The 21,498-nt window shown below is 48.0% G+C and overlaps 1 long non-coding RNA gene across 1 annotated transcript in view; it reads right to left on the bottom strand.

The window, feature by feature from the left end:
• The window catches only part of LOC138985552 (uncharacterized), a 61,210-nt gene that overhangs the window by 39,082 nt on the left and 630 nt on the right, over window positions 1-21,498 (bottom strand). The window contains exon 2 of the long non-coding RNA XR_011462593.1: window positions 3,033-3,107. This is a non-coding gene — a long non-coding RNA (uncharacterized lncRNA). The remainder of the gene's footprint in view (window positions 1-3,032; window positions 3,108-21,498) is intronic.

The following is a 21,498-nucleotide window of genomic DNA, read 5'->3' as shown; positions in this document are numbered from 1 at the left end:
CTTGCTACATGACAGGCCAATTAACCAAGAGACGAGGTGTTGAGGCAAGGAAAATGACTTTATTCAGAAAGCCTGCTGACCGGGAAGATGGAAGACTAATGTCTCAAAATAACCATCTTACAGGGTCTGGATGCCATTCATCTTGCAAATGTCTCCTAGAATGGCCAGTCTCAGGGAGGGGATGTGTTGATTTCTTCCTTCCTGTAGCCATCCGCAGGTGGATGGGGTCCCAAACAAAGGCATTTTGGTTTAACCTTCAGGCAGAGGGGCAGGGTTCCCTGAGGAAGGCTGTTATGTATGGACAGTATACTTTTAGAGAACAGAAGCAAATGTTAAAGTAAAAGAGACAGCTCCAACATAGAGTCAGTTCTTCTCTGTAACACTACTACGATATGCCAGGCACTCCATATGTTTTACTTACTTAAGTCTCCCAACAATCTTATTCTTACAACATTATACCTACTTTGAAAGTGAAAGTGTTAGTCACTCAGTTGTGTCTGACTCTTTGTGACGCCATGGACTATAGCCCACCAGGCTCCTCTGTCCATGGAATTCTCCAGGCAAGAATACTGGAGTGGGTAGCCATTCCCTTCTCCAGGGGATCTTCCCAACCCAAGGATCGAACCTGGGTCTCCTGCACTGTAGGCAGATTCTTTACTGTCTGAGTAACCAAGTCAGAACACACCTAGTTTACATACTAGCAAATTAAGTCTCCAAGAGATGAAGCGACTTACCAGAAACGAATCAGATAATGTTCATCAAATTCTTAGCACTGTGTCTGGCCAAAGGGTAAGTGCTCAATAAATCTCACACTGTTTATCCTTATTCAGTTTCAAGTTGCAGAAACCTAACTTAAAGAAGTCTAAACTCAGGGACTTTCCTGGTGGTCCAGTGGCTAAGACTCCAAGCTCCTGATGCAGGGGACCTGGGTTTAACCCCTGGTTGGGGAACTAGATCCTATTTGCCGCAACTAAGACCTGGCACAGTCAAAGTAATTAATTAAAATAAATATTTAAAAATATTTTTTTAAATAAGAATCTAAGCTCAAAAGAGCTCATATAATTGGGGAGGTCTGGGTGGTTAGCTCCAGCCATGGCTGTATCCAGGAGCTGGAAGGATCTCTATCAGCAGGACTCTGTCTTTACCAATCTATGAGCTCTGCTTGCTTCTGTTTTTCAGGCTCTGTCCACATGCTTCCTCCTGGTCTGGCAACCCTAGGAGAACAAAAGCATCCATCTCCCCAAATCCACAGGTTAATCTGAAAGGAGAATCTGATTGGCCTGATTATATCACCAGGAGGCTGGCACTCTATGACTGGCCATCCTGGGTCTCATGACCATCTTCCAGGGACAGGAGTGTCATGGTTAACAGTCCCACCCAGAACCCAGGTCCACAGAGTGATTTAAGGAAGGCGTGTTGGGGACAGAGTGAGCATAGCTACCTCCATTTAGCAATTATGACTCCAGCATGGATACTGAGGGAAGACGGGTCAGAACACCACCACCCTGCTTTGGGCCTCACGTCCTTCCCATTATGTACGCCTCATCTCCCACCTCCCCACTTTAACCTTTTCACACTTCACACTGTCGGCTGGCCTGAAAAACACCTCCTCTGCCTGACAGTATGCAGTGAAGAAGCGGCTCATAAAAGAGCCTTGGTGAAGGGAAGCTGACTGGACGCAAAGGTCACAGCAGGTGGGGTTGACGTGCCCGCTGGTCCTTGCACATCGGGGCTCCAGGGCTACGAGCATTGTCAGCGAGCTCAGGAGAGGGTCTCTAGAAGGCTGAGGGTCTTCTCTGTGTCCCTGCTGTTGTTGTTTAGTCACCAGTCCTGTCCGACTCTTTGCGACCCCATGGACTACAGCCCCACAGGCTCCTCTGTCCCTGGGATTCTCCAGGCAAGAATACTGGAGTGGGTTGCCATTTCCTTCTCCAGGGGATCTTGCAGATCCAGAAATCGAACTCAAGTCTTTTGGGTCTCCTGCATTGGCAGGTAGATTGATGACTGCTGAGCCACCAGAGAAGCCCTTTCCATGTCCCTACCCAGATGATTAACAAAACTATCACAAATCAGCAAACATTTACTGAGTGCTTGCTGTGTCCCAGGCCCTGTGAGAAATACTGTACCCACATTGACTCCATCCTCGCAAAAACCCTATGAGGAATGTGCTAGCATTATTCCCACTTTACAGATAGAGAAACTGAGGCACACAGAGGAAGCGATGCAATTTGCCCAGAACCAACACTCCTAACCCTGCAATCCTGCTGCAAAGAGAAGTGAGGTGTTCAGAGCCCACTAGAAAGACCACCATATCCCCCAGAAAGCTCTACTTTAAGTCAGGAATATTTTCATAGGCATTACCAATGATGCTCCTTTCTGACTCTTGATGGGGGGCCAAGGGGAGGGGGTTCCCTGTCTGACCCTGGACACCATGTCCTAACACATGATTGTAGGTAAGGAAGATGCTGAATGGGATGCTTGCTCCTTGGAAGAAAAGCTATGACAAACCGAGACAGCGGATTAAAAAGCAGAAACATCACTTTGCTGACAAAAGCCTGCATAGTCAAAGCCATGGTTTTTCCAGTAGTATGGATGTGAGAGTTGGACCATAAAGAAGGCTGAGCGCCAAAGAACTGATGCTTTCAAATTGTGGTGTTGGGGAAGGCTCTTGAGAGTCCCTTGGACAGCAAGGAGATCAGACCAGTCCATCCTGAAGGAGATCAACCCTGAATATTCACCGGAAGGACTGATGCTGATGCTGAAGCTCCAATACTTTGGCCACCTGATGTGGAGAGACGACTCAATGGAAAATATCCTGACACTGGAGAAGATTGAGGGCAGGAGGAGAAGGGGACGACAGAGAATGGGATGATTGGATGGCATCACTGAGTCAATGGACATGAGTTTGAGCAAACTCTGGGAGATAGTGAAGGACAGGGAAGCCTAGCGTGCTGCCATCCATGGGGTCGCAAAAAGTCGGACACGACTGAACGACTGAACAACAACAGAATCTGCAGTAAACTCAAAGGTACCTTGCTCTCTGCTCGCCAAGACGCTTCATGGCAGAAGGGCTTCTGGGGCTGTGATGAGAGTTCCTTAGTGGAGATCTAGATGAAAATGTTGTAGAAAAAAACAGAAATGAGTGAACAGCCTTTGGCATATGCCAGCCAAACAGGCCTGCAGGAGCTAAACACTGTTGGCCGCTGCTGCTGCTAAGTCGCTTCAGTCGTGCAGTCTTTAGCTATCGCTACTAATGAAGGCTTGCAGCTAGACTTGTCCTTCACAAAACTAAACAAAGCTAATTACTCTCAGACACCATGTGAACTGTGCTCTGCACCTGGCATTGTTCACCTCCTACACTCTCTGGCAGCATTCTGCATTTCAAAAAGAAGGTCAAGGGCCGATAACTTCAGGGACACTAGACCCAGCTGCTCAGCCACCTGATGCCAGCTTTGGCAGTAAATTTGCAGAAGAAAAGAAATGCAAGAGCTTCATTCCCAGAAGCCCCGGATATAAAACCTCTCCCTACTTCCCACCGAGAGGGGCACAGTTCTTGAGGCCCTAGCCTCCTCTAGTCCCTCTTTGCCTGGCAAAGAATAAAGCTACTCTTTGCTCATCCCCCTGAACCTCTGCCTCCCTTTTGCTTTCAGGCGTAAGTGCACAGCAGGCCAAGATTTTGGCAGCAAACCCTGCTGTTGTTGTATCATGTGAGAAGCCACAAAGGTAAAAGAGTGGGCTTGGCTGTTTGCCAATAAAATGTGCCCATAAAACGTTATTCACAAAAGCCAGGCTGGATTTGGCCTGAGACCAGAGTTCTATGTGAACTGTTCAGGGACTGAAGAGAGACAAATGTATTTATTGAGCAAATACTATAAACCATGGACCAAACTGGGCCGTTTCCTTGAATCCCTGGAACCACTCTGTCATGTGGGGTGCTACTTATCCCCATTTTACAGATGGAAGAAACTGAGGCTCTGGGACATAACTTGCCCACATTCACATAGCTTGTTAGCAAAAGAGGACTTGAATCCAAGACTTCAAAGCCTGGGCCTTGGGGCCCACGTGGCACTGCCTCCCCTGGGGATGGCTGTTGATTCTGAAACCATGTACAAGCCCCCGTGTCCTTGTCTTTTGAAGTAAAGTGCTGACTCGAGAGTTAATGACTGGGAAACATGAAAAGGTAAGGAACAAAGACTTGCTGTTGGGGCTGGGGCACTGGTAACAATTTAGACTATAATGCTGCCTCTTAGCCGAATCACAGAACTCCCAGTTCCCCGAAAGCTACAGATAAAGGCCTGACACACATTCCTGAGTTGCTTTTGCAGGAAGCTGACCCCCTCCAAATGGAAACTGCTGACCACAAGAACACAGACCCTAGACTGGTTGCAACCAGAAGGCTGATGAGGCTTGAAGCTTCGCCTTGATGCCAACCAATCTGAGAGATGTCCACAGGCTGATCACACCCTTCTCCTTGAATGCTACAAAACTCCTCACTCCCCACTCCAGGGTAGGTCACATGGTCTTCAGGGCTTTAGCCCGCTGTGGCCCCCTTTGCCAGCCAAAGCAATGAAAGCTACTCTTAGAATTCTACTACACCCAAAATTCTTGTCTCCACGTTTATTTTTTTTTAACTATTATTTATTTTTGGCTGTGCTGGGTCTTCATTGCTGAGTATGGGCTTTCTCTAGTTGCAGTGAGTTAGGGCTACTTTTCATTGCAGCGCACAGGCTTCTCACTGCAGTGACTTCCCTTGTTGCGGAGCATGGGCTCTGGGGCACATAGACTTCAGTAGTTGAGGCTCTTAGGATTTACATCATGGGCTCTGCAGTTGTGGCTTACGGGCTCAGCTGCCCCAAAGTATGTGGAATCTTCCAGGACCAGGGATCGAACCCGCGTCTCCTGCACTGACAGGTGAATTCTTTACCACTGAGCCACCAGGAAACTCCCTGTCTCTGAGTTTCTATTTTGGCACCGGGGAACAGAGGCTAAGTTTGGGCAACAGTTCTCATACCCAGTTCCAGGTCCCTTGTGGGTGCCCCCCTCCTCACAGCATCCCAGCCTCTGGATCCATCTTAATCCCAGACAACGTGCAGCACCTCCTGCTTACCTTCCTGCCAGCCCACCTTCCAGGAACCACCCCCGCCTCCCTGACTCTCTTGTTCTTTCCTTCTCCACTGAGCTCAGCGCTGCCCTGAACTGCAACACATTTTCTCAACTGAGAACGAAGAAATCGAAATTTTTGTTTTTGCGCAGAAGCTGCCCTTTTCAACCGTGGCTAAAATTCCCCCACAGAACAGGAAGAATAGCCATGGTCACACCAAACGTCAATACTTATTGAGCTGGCACCACGGCCAGAAGCTGGCTGGAGAGAGGAGGGGCAGACCACAGTGCAGCCACCTCTAGGAGCTGACAGAAGGAAGCCCAGGGCCCCCTGCGGGAGCACAGAGTCCCCTTAACTCAGCCCAGTGAGGGGATGGGGAGGGATGGAGAGCTCCAAGGATAAGGAGGTACTAATTAACGGCCAAGGTGCAAGGCAGGGCGTTCTGGGTACACAGAGTGAGAGCGTGGTCTTTGCAAAACCACCAGCACCCTGATACGCCTGGCACACCCGGAGTGGGAAGGGACTCTCGGTGAGCATCTGGGGTTTGAGGCTGCCCAGCACCATTCTCCTTCAGGCAATGGTACCCTAGTTTTTCTTAGGGGAACTAACTGCTCCGTTGTGCCACCCTAGGGGACTGTCAATCAAGGTGCCCTGTTCACTCACAGCAAGGTAGACCAATTAGATGCTCCTCTTTCCAAAATCTGCATTGTGAAGAGAAAACTCGATGAAGGAAAGTGCTTGAGGCTACAATTACCCCATTTCTAAGGTAACGCCTTGAGCCAGGACCCTTTGCTTCAATTCTAAATTTCCTGAGCTCTCTGGATCCTGTCCCTCTGAAGGGCTGGCTTTCCCAGCTTTTCCATTTGTTTGATGCTAGAGTCCCCAAGCACATGGTCACACGTTTTAGTGTATTTTTGCCATTGCTGGTTTCCAGGGCTTCCAATCAAGCCATCAAAAGAGGTATAGGGCTGGGACTTCCCTGGCGGTCCAGAGGTTAAGACTCCATGCTTCCAATGCAGGGGGGTTGGTGGGCCAGGTAATGGGTGCGATCCTTGGTCAGGGAATTGGCATTTCCCATTCTGCGTGGTGCAGCCCAAAATTTTAAAAAAGAAGAGGTACAGGAATATGGGCTTCCCAAGAGGCTCAGTAGTAAAGAATCTGCCTGCCAAGGCAGGAGATGCGGGTTTGATCCCTGGGTTGGGAAGATCCCTTGGGGAAAGAATTGGCAAACCACTCCAGTATTCTTCCCTGAGAAATCCCATGGACAAAAGAGCCTGGTGGGCGAGAGTCCATGGGGCTGCAAAGAGTCGGACATAACCAAGCACGTGCACACATGTGCAAGGCTATGCAGGGTCAGATGCTCTAGGAAAGCAGCAGAGTGGATTAGACATTGGAGGAGTGAGTCTGTCGTCAGAAGATCATCTTGGATTATCTCTTAGGGCCCTAGATCCAAAGGTTCTTGTAGGAAGAAGAGAAGATGTAGACACAGAAGAGAAGACCATGCAAAGATGGAGGCAGGAACTGGAGTCTACAAGGCAAGGAACGCCCAGGGCTGTCAGCTGGAAGACAAGTGTGGGGTAGACCTTTCCCAGGGGCCCTCAGCGGGAGCCTGGCCCTGCCAACACCTTGCTTCTGGGCTTCTAGCCTCTGGAACTGAGAAAAAGAGAGAGAGAGAGAATGTGTATATGTGTATGTGTGTGTGTGTGTGTCTGTGCCTCTGGAACTGAAAAAGAGAAAGAGAGAGCATGCGTGTGTGTGTGTGTGTGTGTGTGTGTGTTTAGTCAGTAAGTCATGTACGACTCCTGCAACCCCATGGACTATAGCTCACCAGGCTCCTCTGTCCATGGGATTTCCCAGGCAAGAATACCAGAGTGGGTTGACATTTCCTCCTCCAGGGGATCTTCCTGACCCAGGGATTGAACCCGGGCCTCCTTCATTGACAGGCGGGTTCTTTACTGCTGACCCACTGGGGAAGCCCAATCGTGAGAGAAACTCCTTCTGTTGTTCTAAGCCACTTAGTTTGTGCTCCTTTCTTACAACGGCCCTAGGAGACTCCTGCACTTGCCTCAAGGCGAGAGAAAGACTGTGACGTGACTTCTGCCCTAGGGTTCCCTGTGGGATCGGGCTGAGGCTGGCCTTCCGCCTGATCTCTCTCTCCTGCTGGTATTCTCGCCTTCCCTGTCCTGACTCCCTCACTCCCTTCCCAATTTCTCCCGGAAACACTTCCCTGATAAAGCACTTGCCCGTGAATTCTCATCTCTGGGGCTGCTTCTGGGAGAACATGATCTAAGAGGGGGAGGAGGGGCAAGGACAATATTGGCCCTGAGACTGCCTGACTCCAGAAAGCTGGAAGCACAGCTTAGAAGATTCCCTTGACTTTTCCAAACCACTTTTCAGGGTCGGACTGAAACGAGCAGGACCCTATGGTTCTTGCCCCGGCCCCCCCGCATACCATGCCCTCTGCCTGCCTTCTGTCTGTGCAAAAACTTTAATCAAAGAATAAGTTTAATCAGAGAAGTGAGAAATGCTGAAAAAAGGGAAACAATCAAAATAAAAAAGGAAACCAAATAATAATGATGTAGTCATTAAACATAGTCAGGGACCTTTAGTTCTTTCTCAAGGGCTATTGATAATATTCTGAGCCACATCCTGCGAGTTGTCTTATAGATACTAAACACCAGGTGGAGAAGTTAACGACATGGTGACCAGACTGTACCCAGGACATGAGCTGCCACAATTCAGAGAACTGACCACAAAGAAATGGGAACAAATGGACTCTGGAACTGAAAATTAACTGTACCTAAAACCACCAAGATGATGCCGGTCAGACCACCGACGACCAATCTGAAGATGACTCAGATTCTGCATGTAGTCCCCCAGCCCCGACTTCTGTCTATAAAAGTTCATGCCCCACTGGTTGCCAGGGGAGGGAAAGTCAGCCTTTGACAGATGTCCACCACCTTCTGCACCCCCATCCAGTGGCCGGCATCTGAAATAAAGCCTTTCCACCAACCTGGCCTGTTTATTGGCTTTTGAACGGTAAGCAGCCAGACTCCACACACTTTTTGGTAATAAGACCCATCTGGGCCAGCCCTCTAGGAATTCAGTGACTGCATCTCTGAGCCTCAGTTTGCTGGTCTGCAAAATGGGGCCAGTCTTGGTGTCTCCCTCTAAAGGCAGCTTGGAGAATAGGAAATGACTCATGTAAGCATGCAGCAAGCCTCCAAGCCAGGGTGCTGTGTTCTGCACTGCTTCGTGGGTCCAGGGTGGGTGCAGCCAGCTGAGTGCAAGTTCCCAGACGAGGGCACCCTCATCCGAGGCCAGGCTCTTAAAGGAGGCCCTGGAAGACGTGGACCTTCCACAAGCCCTCTGCCACTCTGTATTGATTAGATCTGGTTTGCCAAATGTTCCCGAGATAAAAGGATCTGATAATGGTGAGCCATATGATCAAAGCAGCTCTGTGAGATCTAAAGGCTCACGGAGTGTCGTCAGCTAAAAAAGAGAAATTTCGAGTTGGAGAAAGGTGGGGGGAAAAAGATGACAAAGGCTGGGAACAGAATCAAAGGGATCCATCTGCAACCTGACTCTCCAACAACTCTCCACTCCTGTTCTGGGGGTAGGGGTGCCTATATGAGGGTGGCGGTGGGGGAGCACTGCAGGGGAGAAGGCATTAAATCAGCCTGTTCTGGTCCACCCAGAAGGAAGCCAACGCTCAGCGTGGTCACTCAAAGTCTCACAGGTGGGGGCCAAAGCCTCATAGGTCTACTGGAGTCCAGAGCCCAGAATCTCAACCCCTGCCTCCCTTAAGCTGCCTGAGACCCCTCCTGACCCCAATTCTGTGTTTTTCCTCCTCCCCAGCCTATTCCCTATCCGCCAAGTCCTGCATTTCAAACCACAGCACGTTCTAGGAAGTCCTTACTCAATACAGCCACAACCCCCAGAGGACTCTCGGACAAGAGAGATTTCCCTGCTGGTCCAGTGAGTAAGACTTCGCCTTCCAACACAGGAGGTGCTTGTTCAGTATCAGGTTCAGATCAGATCAGATCAGTCGCTCAGTCGTGTCCGACTCTGCGACCCCATGAATCGCAGCACGCCAGGCCTCCCTGTCCATCACCAACTCCCAGAGTTCACTCAGACTCACGTCCATCGAGTCAGTGATGCCATCCAGCCATCTCATCCTCTGTCGTCCCCTTCTCCTCTTGCCCCCAATCCCTCCCAGCATCAGAGTCTTTTCCAGTGAGTCAACTCTTCGCATGAGGTGGCCAAAGTACTGGAGTTTCAGCTTTAGCATCATTCCTTCCAAAGAAATCCCAGGGCTGATCTCCTTCAGAATGGACTGGTTGGATCTCCTTGCAGTCCAAGGGACTCTCAAGAGTCTTCTCCAATACCACAGTTCAAAATCATCAATTCTTCGGTGCTCAGCCTTCTTCACAGTCCAACTCTCACATCCATACATGACCACAGGAAAAACCATAGCCTTGACTAGACGAACCTTTGTCGGCAAAGTAATGTCTCTGCTTTTGAATATGCTATCTAGGTTGGTCATAACTTTCCTTCCAAGGAGTAAGCGTCTTTTAATTTCATGGCTGCAATCACCATCTGCAGTGATTTTGGAGCCCAGAAAAATAAAATCTGACACTGTTTCCATTGTTTCCCCATCTATTGCCCATGAAGTGATGGGACCGGATGCCATGATCTTCGTTTTCTGAATGTTGAGCTTTAAGCCAACTTTTTCACTCTCCACTTTCACTTTCATCAAGAGGCTTTTGAGTTCCTCTTCACTTTCTGCCATAAGGGTGGTGTCATCTGCATATCTGAGGTTATTGATATTTCTCCCGGCAATCTTGATTCCAGCTTGTGTTTCTTCCAGTCCAGCATTTCTCATGATGTACTCTGCATATAAGTTAAATAAACAGGGTGACAATATACAGCCTTGACGTACTCCTTTTCCTATTTGGAACCAGTGTGTTGTTCCATGTCCAGTTCTAACTGTTGCTTTCTGACCTGCATACAAATTTCTCAAAAGGCAGATCAGGTGGTCTGGTATTCCCACCTCTTTGAGAATTTTCCACAGTTTCTTGTGATCCACACAGTCAAAGGCTTTGGCATAGTCAATAAAGCAGAAATAGATGTTTTTCTGGAACTCTCTTGCTTTTTCCATGATCCAGCAGATGTTGGCAATTTGATCTCTGGTTCCTCTGCCTTTTCTAAAACCAGCTTGAACATCAGGAAGTTCACGGTTCACATATTGCTGAAGCCTGGCTCGGAGAATTTTGAGCATTACTTTACTAGTGTGTGAGATGAGTGCAATTGTGCAGTAGTTTGAGCATTCTTTGGCATTGCCTTTCTTTGGGATTGGAATAAAAACTGACCTTTTCCAGTCCTGTGGCCACTGCTGCGTTTTCCAAATTTGCTGGCATATTGAGTGCAGCACTTTCACAGCATCATCTTTCAGGATTTGGAATAGCTCAACTGGAATTCTATCATCTCCACTAGCTTTGTTCGTAGTGATGCTTTCTAATGCCACTTGACTTCACATTCCAGGATGTCTGGCTCTAGGTCAGTGATCACACCATCATGATTATCTGGGTCATGAAGATCTTTTTTGTACAGTTCTTCTGTGTATTCTTGCCATCTCTTCTTAATATCTTCTGCTTCTGTTAGGTTAGGAGTCTAAGAACTCACACACCTCGGGGCCAAAAAACCAAAACGTAACACAGAAGCAATATTGCTACAAATTCAATAAAGACTTTTAAATGGTCCACATTAAAAAAAAAAATCTTAAAAAAAAAAAACAACAAGAAGAGAGCCTCTCTATGAGAGGAGTCCTGGGCATCCATCAAAGTCACCTGAATGTCGAGACCATGACTGCCCACCTGTGCGTCAGATTTCAAGGCACTGGGAGAAAAAGGAACTACAGCTCAGATGGAGAGGTCCCTGGGGCTATGGATTGGGGGTAGGGGGAGCAGTTTTCAGGGGACACATTGAATCTAAATCTCTGTAACTTTCCATTCAATTTTGCTGTGAACTGCCCCCAAAAAAATAACATTTACTAATATTCTTCATGTTTTAAGAAAAGAAGGATGGAAAGGAGGTAAAGAAAAGGAAAGGAATGGATGCTAGGCCCATGACTTAACCCCCCTGACCTCTTTGTAAAACGGGAACAATACTTCTCTCATAGAGTTGTTGTGAGAATTAAAAGCGATTTAAAAAAAAAATGTGAGATGCCTGGCACAGCCTCTGTTGGTTTGGGAATTACTAACCAGGACATGGCTTCAGGTTCCAGATTTGCTGCCCCTAAAACAGCTAGTAAAGATCAATTCCTGCCCAAACTTGAAGAAAATAGATATACATTAAATAAGACGAAATAGGAACCAGAGAGGAGACCCACCAAAAGAGGCTGTTGGGGCAGAGACCGTTGAAAAGCAGCTCTAGGGTCTCCCTGGTGGTCCAGTGGTTAAGAATCCACCTGCCAATGCAGGGGACACAGGTTTGATCCCTAGCCCGGCAAGATCCCACAAGCCGCACAGCAACTAAGCCTGTGCGCCGTAACTACTGAGCCTGAACTCCAAGAGCCCGTGCTCTAAAACAAGAGAAGCTACTGCAATGAGAAGCCCGTTTACCAGAACGAGAGAGTAGCCCCCGTGCGCTGCAACTCGAGAAAGCCCACGTGCAGCCATGAAGACCCAGTGCAGATGAAAATAAGTAAATAACATGTTAAAATTATAAGAAAAAGAAAAGCAGCTACAAGATAATTTTTTAAAGAGAGGAAGGAAGAAAGGAAAGAAAGAAGTTAATCCTTCCCTGGGTGGGGGGGATGGTACATTAGTTCCCCCCATCCCCCAATACTGCCCCCACTCTTCAGAGGATGTACCCCACTAACTAGACCCCACTGATTCCACTGCTCTGCTACTTATAATAAGGGCCAAGATACAGCGATCAGATACTTCGTGAGGAGACAGCCATAATCAGAAGAGGGAGGGAGCCTTGCAGGGAAGAGAAGGTGCCATTCAAGGTCTTCCCCCAACATCCTGGGTCTGGGGTAATCTGGGGAAAAAAGGAAACAGAGCAGGCGTGTGACACTTGCAAGTATTCATTACTCTTGGAAATATTCATTACTTTCCCAAAGCCAGACACGGGAAGAGAACAGGGTGACTTCTTAAGCTGATCTCAAAAAGAGAACATTTTGATCCACTCCGACCGGGATTTTCTTTTCCCTGCCACACACAGGGAGTCATTGGGATGTCAGAGGGCAGCTTCTCTGAAGCTACATCCTCCTCATGACATGCGGGGGCAACAGAGCCTCCGGAGGCGCTCTGAAGGTCTCCAGCCTCTTGTTCATCCTGCAAAGAGCCCCTTATCGCACCCCAGGTACTCAGGATAACAATGAGGCAGGAAAGCCTGGCCCTGCTGTCTAGCATCTTACATTCTAGTGCAAGAGACAGATGATAAACAAGAAGAAATTAAATAGCAGGTCATTCTGGAGCACCACAGGCTTAGGAAGAAAATAAAACAGGTGTGCAACAGAGATACTTGAATGGATGGTTGGTGTTGTTTAGCTGCTCAGTCATGTCCAACTCTTTGCGACCCCATGGACTGTAGCCCGCCAGGGCTGTCAGAGGACCCCATGGCTGTCCTCTGTCCATGGGATTCTCCAGGCAAAAATACTGGAGTGGGTTGCCATTTCCTCCTCCAGGGTATCTTCCTGACCCAGCGATTGAACCCACATCTCCCGAGTCTCCTGCATCAGCAGGTGGATTCTTTACTACCGAGCCACCTGGGAATACGGAACTGAAAGTTAATTGTACTTAAAATGATCAAGATGATGCTGGTCAGACCACCACAGAACCAATTTCAAGATGACTGTCAGAGCTCACTGTGCTGTTTCTACAAGTACCCCCTCCCTCTGTCTATAAAACTCTTGCCCACTGGTTGTTGGGGGTGTTGGGGTGGGGGCCGGGGGGAGTCAGTGTTTGGACAGGTGTCTGCCCTCCTCCCGGTTGCTAGTATCCAAAATAAAGCAAACTTCCCTTTCCACCAACCTAGCCTCTTTATTAGCTGTTGAGTGGCGAGCAGCCAGATCCCCACTTTTGGTTACAAGAGGGCACTGATGGGCACAGGGTTTGTTTGAGGGTGATAATCCCATTCTGGAATTAGACAGTGGTGCTGGCTGTGCAATGTTGTGAATACGTAAAATCCACCCATTTTTGCACTTTAAAATAGTGACTTTGATGGTATATAAGTTATCTCTTGGGCTTCTCAGGTGGCTCAGTGGTAAAGAATCTGCCTGCCAACTAAGCAAGAGACACGGGTTCAATCCCCAGGTCGGAAAGATTCCCTGGAGAAGGTGATAGCAACCCACTCCAATATTCTTGCCTGGAGAATCGATGGATGGAGGAGCCTGGTGGGCTACGGTCCATGGGGTCGCAGAGTTGGACACAACTGAGCGACCGAGCAGCAGAAGCAACAACCTGTTATATCCTGGTTCATTCTAGCTGCTATCACAGTATACTTCAGCCTGGGCAGCTTATAAACAACAGGAATTTCCTCCTCACTGCTCTGGAGGCTGGAAATCTGAGATCAACGTGCCAGTCTGGTCAGGTCACTGCGGACTATGTGTCTATCTTCTCTCTCAACTGTCTTTCCCCCAAGGCTTTTAACATCCACTGATGGTTCTCATCTGGATCGGTCATTATCAAGGTGACTTTTAAGAGTGATTTTCTATAACTATTCATCCTTCCATCCACAGTTTCTCACTGAAGCTTTCCTTCCATGCCCTCCCTTTTAAAAAGTCTTTGAGGACTTCCCTGGTGGCTCAGAGGGTAAAGCATCTGCCTTCAACGTGGGAGACCTGGGTTCGATCCCTGGGTGGGGAAGATCCCCTGGATAAGGAAATGGCAACCCGCTCCAGTACTCTTGCCTGTAAAACCCCATGGATGGAGAAGCCTGGTGGGCTATAGTCCATGGAGCCACAAAGAGTCGGACATGACTGAGCAACTTCACTTTAGCTATTTATTGTATAGTATCCAGTTTTAAAAAATAAAAATAATAAATTTTTAAAAATAAGAAGCTTTTAGTTTCATTGTGAATTCATGGATTTTTAAAAAATATTTATTTATTTTGGCTGTGCTGGGTCCTAATTGTGGCGTGCAGGATCTTTAGTTGGAGCACGAGGGATCTTTTTCATTTTTTTTTTTCAGTTTCAGCATACAAACTCCTAGTTGCGACATGTGGAAACTAGTTTCCTGACCAGGGATAAAACCTGGGCCCCCTGCATTGGGATCAAGGAGTCTTAGCCACTGGACCACTAGGGACGTTCATTCATGGATTTTTTTTTTTAACTAAAGTAAAACTCATATAAAATACATCATTCTGAAGTGTAACATTTAGGGACTTACGTGAACCCTGGCCCAGTGATTCAAGCTGCTTTGCAATGCAGGGGACGAAAGTTTGATCCCTGGTCCGGTAACTAACATCCCACGTGCCTCAGAGCTACTACGCCGGACAGCCGCAACCACTGAGACCGCACGCCACAATCAGAGAGTCTGTGCCCCACAACAAAAGATCCCACGTGCTGCAACTAAGCCCTGATGCAGCCAAATAAATTAAAAAAATAAGTTAAAAAAGTGTACACTTCAGTGGCATTTAGTACATCTACAATGTTGTACGGTCACTCTATCTGGTTTCAAGCCATTTTCATCACTCCCAAAGGAGTGACCCATCAAGCAGTCTCTCTCCACTTTTCCCCTCTCTCCTGTCCCTGGTGACCACTAGTCTGCCTGCTGTGTCTGTGGATTTGCCTTTTCTGGATGTTTCATTACACGTGGAACCTTACAGTGTGTCTTTTGCGTCTGCCACAGTTCACTGAGGGTCACCGTCCATCCACATCGTAACACGTATCAACGCTTCCATTTTAAAGCTGGATAATTTCCCCACTATATGGAGAGACCACATTTTATTTTTCTGTTTTTCAGCTGATGGACACGTAGGTTGTTTCTTTTTGCTACTGTAAATAGCGACTTACCAACACTTGTGTCCGAGCATTGGCCAGAATGTATCACGCCAGGAGGGCCTTCACCACAATTATGCTGGCACCCTAATCTCAGACTGCCAGCCTCCAGAGTGGCCATTGTTTATAAACCACCCAGCGTACGGTACGCTGTCATGCAGTTTCAACAGACTGAGACACATTTGTTTGAGTACCTGTTTACATGGATTGCTTTTATTCAGTGTGTCGTGTTTTGTTCTCGCCAATATATGTTCGCAGAGGCTCCTGTGCTCAGTCGTTCAGTCGTGTCTGTTTCCACGTTCTGTTTCACTCCTCACAGCAGCACTTCAAGGTAGGTGGTGTTATCATCAGTACTTGAGAACTTAGAAACTTAAGTTTCAAACAAATAACTTGCCTGAGTGCCTAGCATGTGAAAAGCTCTCCACCATCAGGCATCAAATGAGTGTCTATGATTACTCAGTGGCCCAGCTGGGATTTGAACCCAGCTCATTGCACACCAAGGTCAGCTAGGTGCCTCCCTACACAGAGCCAGGAGCCAGAGAGGCATTCCTGTGCCTGTGTAGCAGCTGCTGCCAGAAGCTGGTGGGAGGTGGGGTGGGGCTGGGGACAGAATTATAATCACCTGCTCTCAGCAGATCCAGGGGAAGAGCTGTCTCTCCAGGAGGACAAAATCTAGGGCTGATGGGGAAAATGCATCAAGCGTCTGGTAAACGCACGACCTTTGGAAACGTGGTGACTCTGAATACCCAGGCTAACAATGATCACCTAATAGCAATTTCCTGCAAGCCGGTTTCTTTCCACACATCTGGCAGTCTGTCCGCTTTTCTCCGTTGCATACATGATCTGTCATTAGCCCAGGCAGCTCGGGTGATGTGCGATGCAGGATATGGGAGTTAGCATAGTAACTCTTGCATCGCCAAGCCTAGGGGAGCCTCTCAAAGACGTGCCTGGGATGCCAGAAAGAGCTTTTCACTCTAAGGCTCCATCTAACAGACTCACAGGGTTGTTTCGCAGACCTGAGTCTGCACCCCAGCTCTGCCACTCAGTGACCGGCACTTTGAGCAAGGCACCTCACATGTCCGAGCTTCAGGGGTGGTTGTGTGTGTAACTGAGACTCAGGTGCCTGGGAGGCCACCTCTCCCTAACCTGCAAAGCTCTGCAAAGAAGGGCAGCGTTTCCTTCCCCTCTATTCTGAGCACTGGCAGCTGTGTTACAAGTGAAAGTAAAAGTGTTAGTCACTCTGTGATGTCTGACTCTTTGAGATACTATGAACTGCAGCCCACCAGGCTCTTCTGTCCATGGGATTCTCCAGGCCAGAATACTGGAGGGGGTTGCCATTCTCTTCTCCAGGGGATCTTCCCGACCCAGGGATTGAACCCCGGTCTCCTGCATTACCACCAGATTCTTTACTGTCTGAGCCACCAGGGAAGCGCTGTGTTGCAAACTACCCCCAAATATAGTGGCATGATGCCAGCAGGTGTCCCCAACCTGCAGGATCTAATCCCTGACACTGAGATGGAGTTGATGTAATAATAATAGACATAAATGCATATTAAATATCATGTGCTTGAATCATCCCAAAACCATCCTCCCAGTCCGTGGAAAAATTGTCTTCCATGAAACCAGTCCCTGGTGCCAAAAAGGTTGAGGACCACATAGACCATAAGAACATTTCTGTTATGTTTACGGATTCTGTGGGTCAGGATTTGAACACAGCAACATGGGGCTGGCTTTTCTCTGCCCCACATGTCTAGCAAGAGGATCCCGGTAGCTGAGGTGACTCACAGCTGGGAGCTGAAAAATAAGTCTTCAAGAATCCTTTCCAAGACGTTTCCCACTGGGAGTCAAATTATGTCCCCCCCGCCCCCGCTCAAAGATACGTTCAAGTCCTAACCCCAAACCTACAAATGTGACCTTATTTATTAATAGGGTCTTTGAAGGGTGAGCAAGTAATTATGAGGTCATACTGAATTTTGCTGTTGTTGTTAGTTGCTCAGTCCTGTCTGACTCTTTGTGACCCCATGGAGGGTAGCCCGCCAGGCTCCTCTATCCATGGGATTCTCCAGGCAAGAATACTGGAGTGGGTTGCCATTTCCTTCTCCAGGGGTTCGTCCCAACCCAGAGACTGAACCCATGTCTCCTGCATTGACAGGCGGGTTCTTTGCCACTGAGCCACCAGGGATGCCCGGTAATGAAATAGGAGGCCCTGATCCAACAATTGGTGTCCTCAGAGAAGAGATGTGGAATAGACACATGGGGAATATGGCCATGTGAAGATGGAAGAAACTGTGTCATTGCCTCTGCAAGTGAGAGGTCACCAGGAGTCACCAGAAGCTGGGAGAGAGGCAAGAAAGCCATTATGGACTGAATGTGTCCCCCCAAGTTTGTATGTGGAAGCCCTAACCCCCAATGTGGCTGTATTTGGAGATGGGGCCTCTAAGGAGGCAATTAAGGTTAAATGAGGTCATAAGGATGGGGCCCTGATTTCATAGGATTAGTGTCCTTATAAGAAGAGACAGTAGGACTTCCCCAGTGGTCCAGTGGTGAAGACTTCACCTTCCAAAGCAGGGGGTTGTGGGTTCGATCCTTGGTTGGGGAGCTAAGATGACACGTGCCTTGTGGCCAAAAACCCCAAACATAACACAGATAAAAATGGCCCACATCAAAAAAACAAAACCAGAAGAAGAGAGACACCAGAGAGCATTCTCCTTCTCTCTCTCCTCACACACTCAAGAAGTCACATGAGGACGCAGTGAGCAAGTGGCTGCCTGCAGCCCAAGGGGAGATTCCTCACCAGAGCCCAGCCACGCTGGCACCTGCATCTTGGACTTCTGGCCTCCAGAGCTGTTAGAAAACAGATTTCTGTTGTTTAAGCCACTCAATCTATGCTATTTTGTTACGGCAGTTCAAGCTAATACAGGAGGATTCTTCCCGAAAGCCTTCAGGGAGAACTCAGCCCTACTGACACCTTGATTTTGGACTTCTGGCCCCTAGGACTGTGAGAAAATGGATTCATTTCGTTTTAAGCCATGAAATTTGTGAAAATTTGTTACAGCAGCCATAAATATTAATACATTTCCATTTGCAGGGCCTGGCCGGGCGGTGAACAATCAATCAAGCTGAACCTATTCACCAAAGGGTCTCACCCGCCCCCCTAACGTGTCTGGTGTTAGGCAGAATGAACTACATACAATGTAAGAAATAACATAGTAGACCTTCGTACAATGCTGGGGTTGGGGGGCACCGATCCTCTGCACAATCAAAAATTCAAATATAACTTTACAGTCTGTAGATTCAAACAACCATGGATTGTGTCATACCACAGTACTTATTTAGTGGAAAAAAATGCTTCTATAAGCTGACGTATGATGTACAGTTCAAACCCATGTTCAAGGATCAACTGTAATAGTCTAAAAGTACCGTGGCTATATATTGACTGCTCACAGCGTGCAAAGGACGGTGCTAACTGCTTTACAAGCATCATCCAGTTTTTCCCTTGCAGATATGGACAAATTCAGTGTGAGTTGCTGATGAAAACTAGCAGCTGCTCCTGCCAACAAGCACTTCAACCTGGTGGGGGAGTCACAAGTGCTCTGATGGGGAGACCTGAGAGGACTGGGCAGGCCCACAGACTCATCAACATGAACTGGCAGAGGAGGAATCAGGGAAGGCTGCCAGAAAGAGGTGACCCGCAAGCAGGGTTGCCACTCTGCCATAACTTAAGTGTAGGGAGGGCCCTCAGGGCAGATCTGTTTTGGGCTTCATGAATGAGGAAGGGACAAAGTATCAGGGACCAAGGACTCCTCAGCTTCCTGCTTAAGGGTGCCAGAAACTGCTCTATAACACTTCCCCTTACATTCCACTGCCTTAATCCCATTGGTTTAACCCCATGACTTCACTCTACTGCAAGGGAGGCTGGGAAATAGTTTTTAATTTAGAGGACTTTCCTGGCAGTGCTAGTGGTTAAGACTCCATGTTTCCACTGCAGGGGGCACAGGTTCAATCCCTGGTTGGGGAACTAAGGTCCCCCATGCAGCCTGGTGTGGCCAAAAAAATAAAGGATGAGAAGAAAAAAATAACACACACACACACACACACACACACACAAACTGAGGGAGAGGCATGTGCCCAGCAAAATATTATACAACTATGGGAAAAAGATGAGAATGGATACTGTCCATGCCTTGGGGCGCAAAGGTTAACAGGGTCCAGATAGAAGAGTTTGAACTTGACCCTGAGGATTGTTAGGAATCCTGCAATGACGGGAATTCCCTCAACATCACAGTGAGGGACCCAGACCCTCAGCGGCTCTCCAGCTCCCTAACACATCCCATTCCTCTTTCTTTCCCTCTTTCATTCAACAAATTGAACTTTCTGAGCAGTTCCAATGTTCCAGGAGTGCCTGGGTGGGAAGAGATGGTTATTTCAAATAGGATGGTCAGGGAAGATCTCGCTGAGAAGAGGATGCCTGATCACAAGCCCAAAGGAGGTGAGGGAATGGGGCAGGGCAGATGGGTGTCCTGGGGAGATGTACCTTCAGTGAGCAGAACAGTCAGTGCAAAGCACGTGAAGGGGAACACAACTGATCAGGGTGGCTGGAAGGGAGCAGAGTTGGGTGTGAGATGGGATCTCTGCCCAAGGTACGGGCCTCCAGGGGTTTCAACAGAGGACAGATGTGATCTGGCTTTTGTTTTTAGAAGATGACTCTGCCTGCGTTGGGGGCTTCCCAGTGACTCAGGCAGTAAAGAATCCACCTGCAATGCAGGAGAGCCGGGTTCAATCCCTCAGTTGGGAAGATCCCCTGAAGAAGGGAATGTCAACCCACTCCAGTTTTCTTGCCTGGAGAATCCTCATGGACAGAGGAGTCTGGTGGGCTACACAGTCCATGGGGTCACACAGAATGGAACACGACTGAGTGGCTAACACTTCCACTTTCTGCCTGCTCTATTCTCACAAGTTTTTTAATAAAACAATAACTCCAGAGGTGTCTATGCCACCTTCCTCAGTGACCTTCCCTCTTTCATTCAGCAAATTGAACTTTTTGAGCAGCTCTGATGTGCCAGGAGTGCCTGAGTGCCTTCCACCCAGACATTCCCTGAGAACAACCCAATCAAGACTAGAATGGGGTCTCAAGATGCACAGGCAACTCTTCATGTACTGTTCCGGGGAGTTCAGGAAACAATCTGTTTCCTTTGAGAATATTTATGTTGTTTGGTCACCCTATTAACGCCACACCAGTTTTATCCATAAAACTTACATTAATGCTCCATAAGTGAAGTAAAAGTGTTAGTCGCTCAGTCGGGTCCGACTCTTTGCAACCCCATGAATGGTAACCCGCCAGACTCCTCTCTCCATGGGATTTCCCAAGCAAGAATACTGGGGTGTGTTGCCATGCCCTGTTTCAGGAGATCTTCCCCATCCAGGGATGGAACTTGGGTCTCCTGCATTGCAGGCAGATTCTTTACCATCTGAGACATGGGGGAAGCTCAAGAATTACACATGTGTGCACTCTTTACATATGTGGTCCTATGTGCTTGGAAATTTACTGAATATGCAACAGCTGTATTGGATTTCATTTCCTACTAGATGCCAAATAACACGGAGGTTCTTCACTCACCTGATGTTGGAGACTTGATGAGTGGATGAATGAATGAAATGAGCACCAGCTATTGTATTAATGAGTACTAAGAGCAAGATGACACCACACTTATGGCAGAAAGCGAAGAAGAACTAAAGAGCCTCTTGATGAAAGTGAAAGAGGAGAGTGAAAAAGTTGGCTTAAAACTCAACATTCAGAACACTAAGATCATGGCATCTGGTCCCATCACTTCATGGCAAATAGATGGGGAAACAGTGGAAACAGTGACAAGCAATTTTGGGGGGCTCCAAAATCACTGCAGATGGTGACTGCAGCCATGAAATTAAAAGACTCTTGCTCCTTGGAAGAAAAGTTATGACCAACCTAGACAGCATATTAAAAAGCAGAGACATTACTTTGCCAACAAAGGTCCGTCTAGTCAAGGCTATGGTTTTTCCAGTGGTCATGTATGGATGTGAGAGTTGGACTATAAAGAAAGCTGAGCCCCAAAGAATTGATGCTTTTGAACTGCGGTACTGGAGAAAACTCTTGAGAGTCCCTTGGACGGCAAGGAGATCTAACCAGTCCATCCTAAAGGAAATCACTCCTGAATATTCGTTGGAAGGACTGATGCTGAAGCTGAAGCTCCAATACTTTGGCCACCTGATTCGAAGAACTGACTCATTGGAAAAGACCCTGAGGCTGGCAAAGATCAAAGGCGGGAGGAGAAGGGCGGACGACAGAGGATGAGATGGTTGGATGGCATCACCGACTCCATAGACATGAGTTTGGGTGAACTCCGGGAGTTGG

This window comes from Bos mutus, chromosome 25, assembly GCF_027580195.1.
Source record: "Bos mutus isolate GX-2022 chromosome 25, NWIPB_WYAK_1.1, whole genome shotgun sequence".
Taxonomy (NCBI): Eukaryota; Metazoa; Chordata; class Mammalia; order Artiodactyla; family Bovidae; genus Bos; species Bos mutus.
Note: the sequence above shows the minus strand (reverse complement) of the source record. Positions and strands in the feature narration are given on the sequence as shown.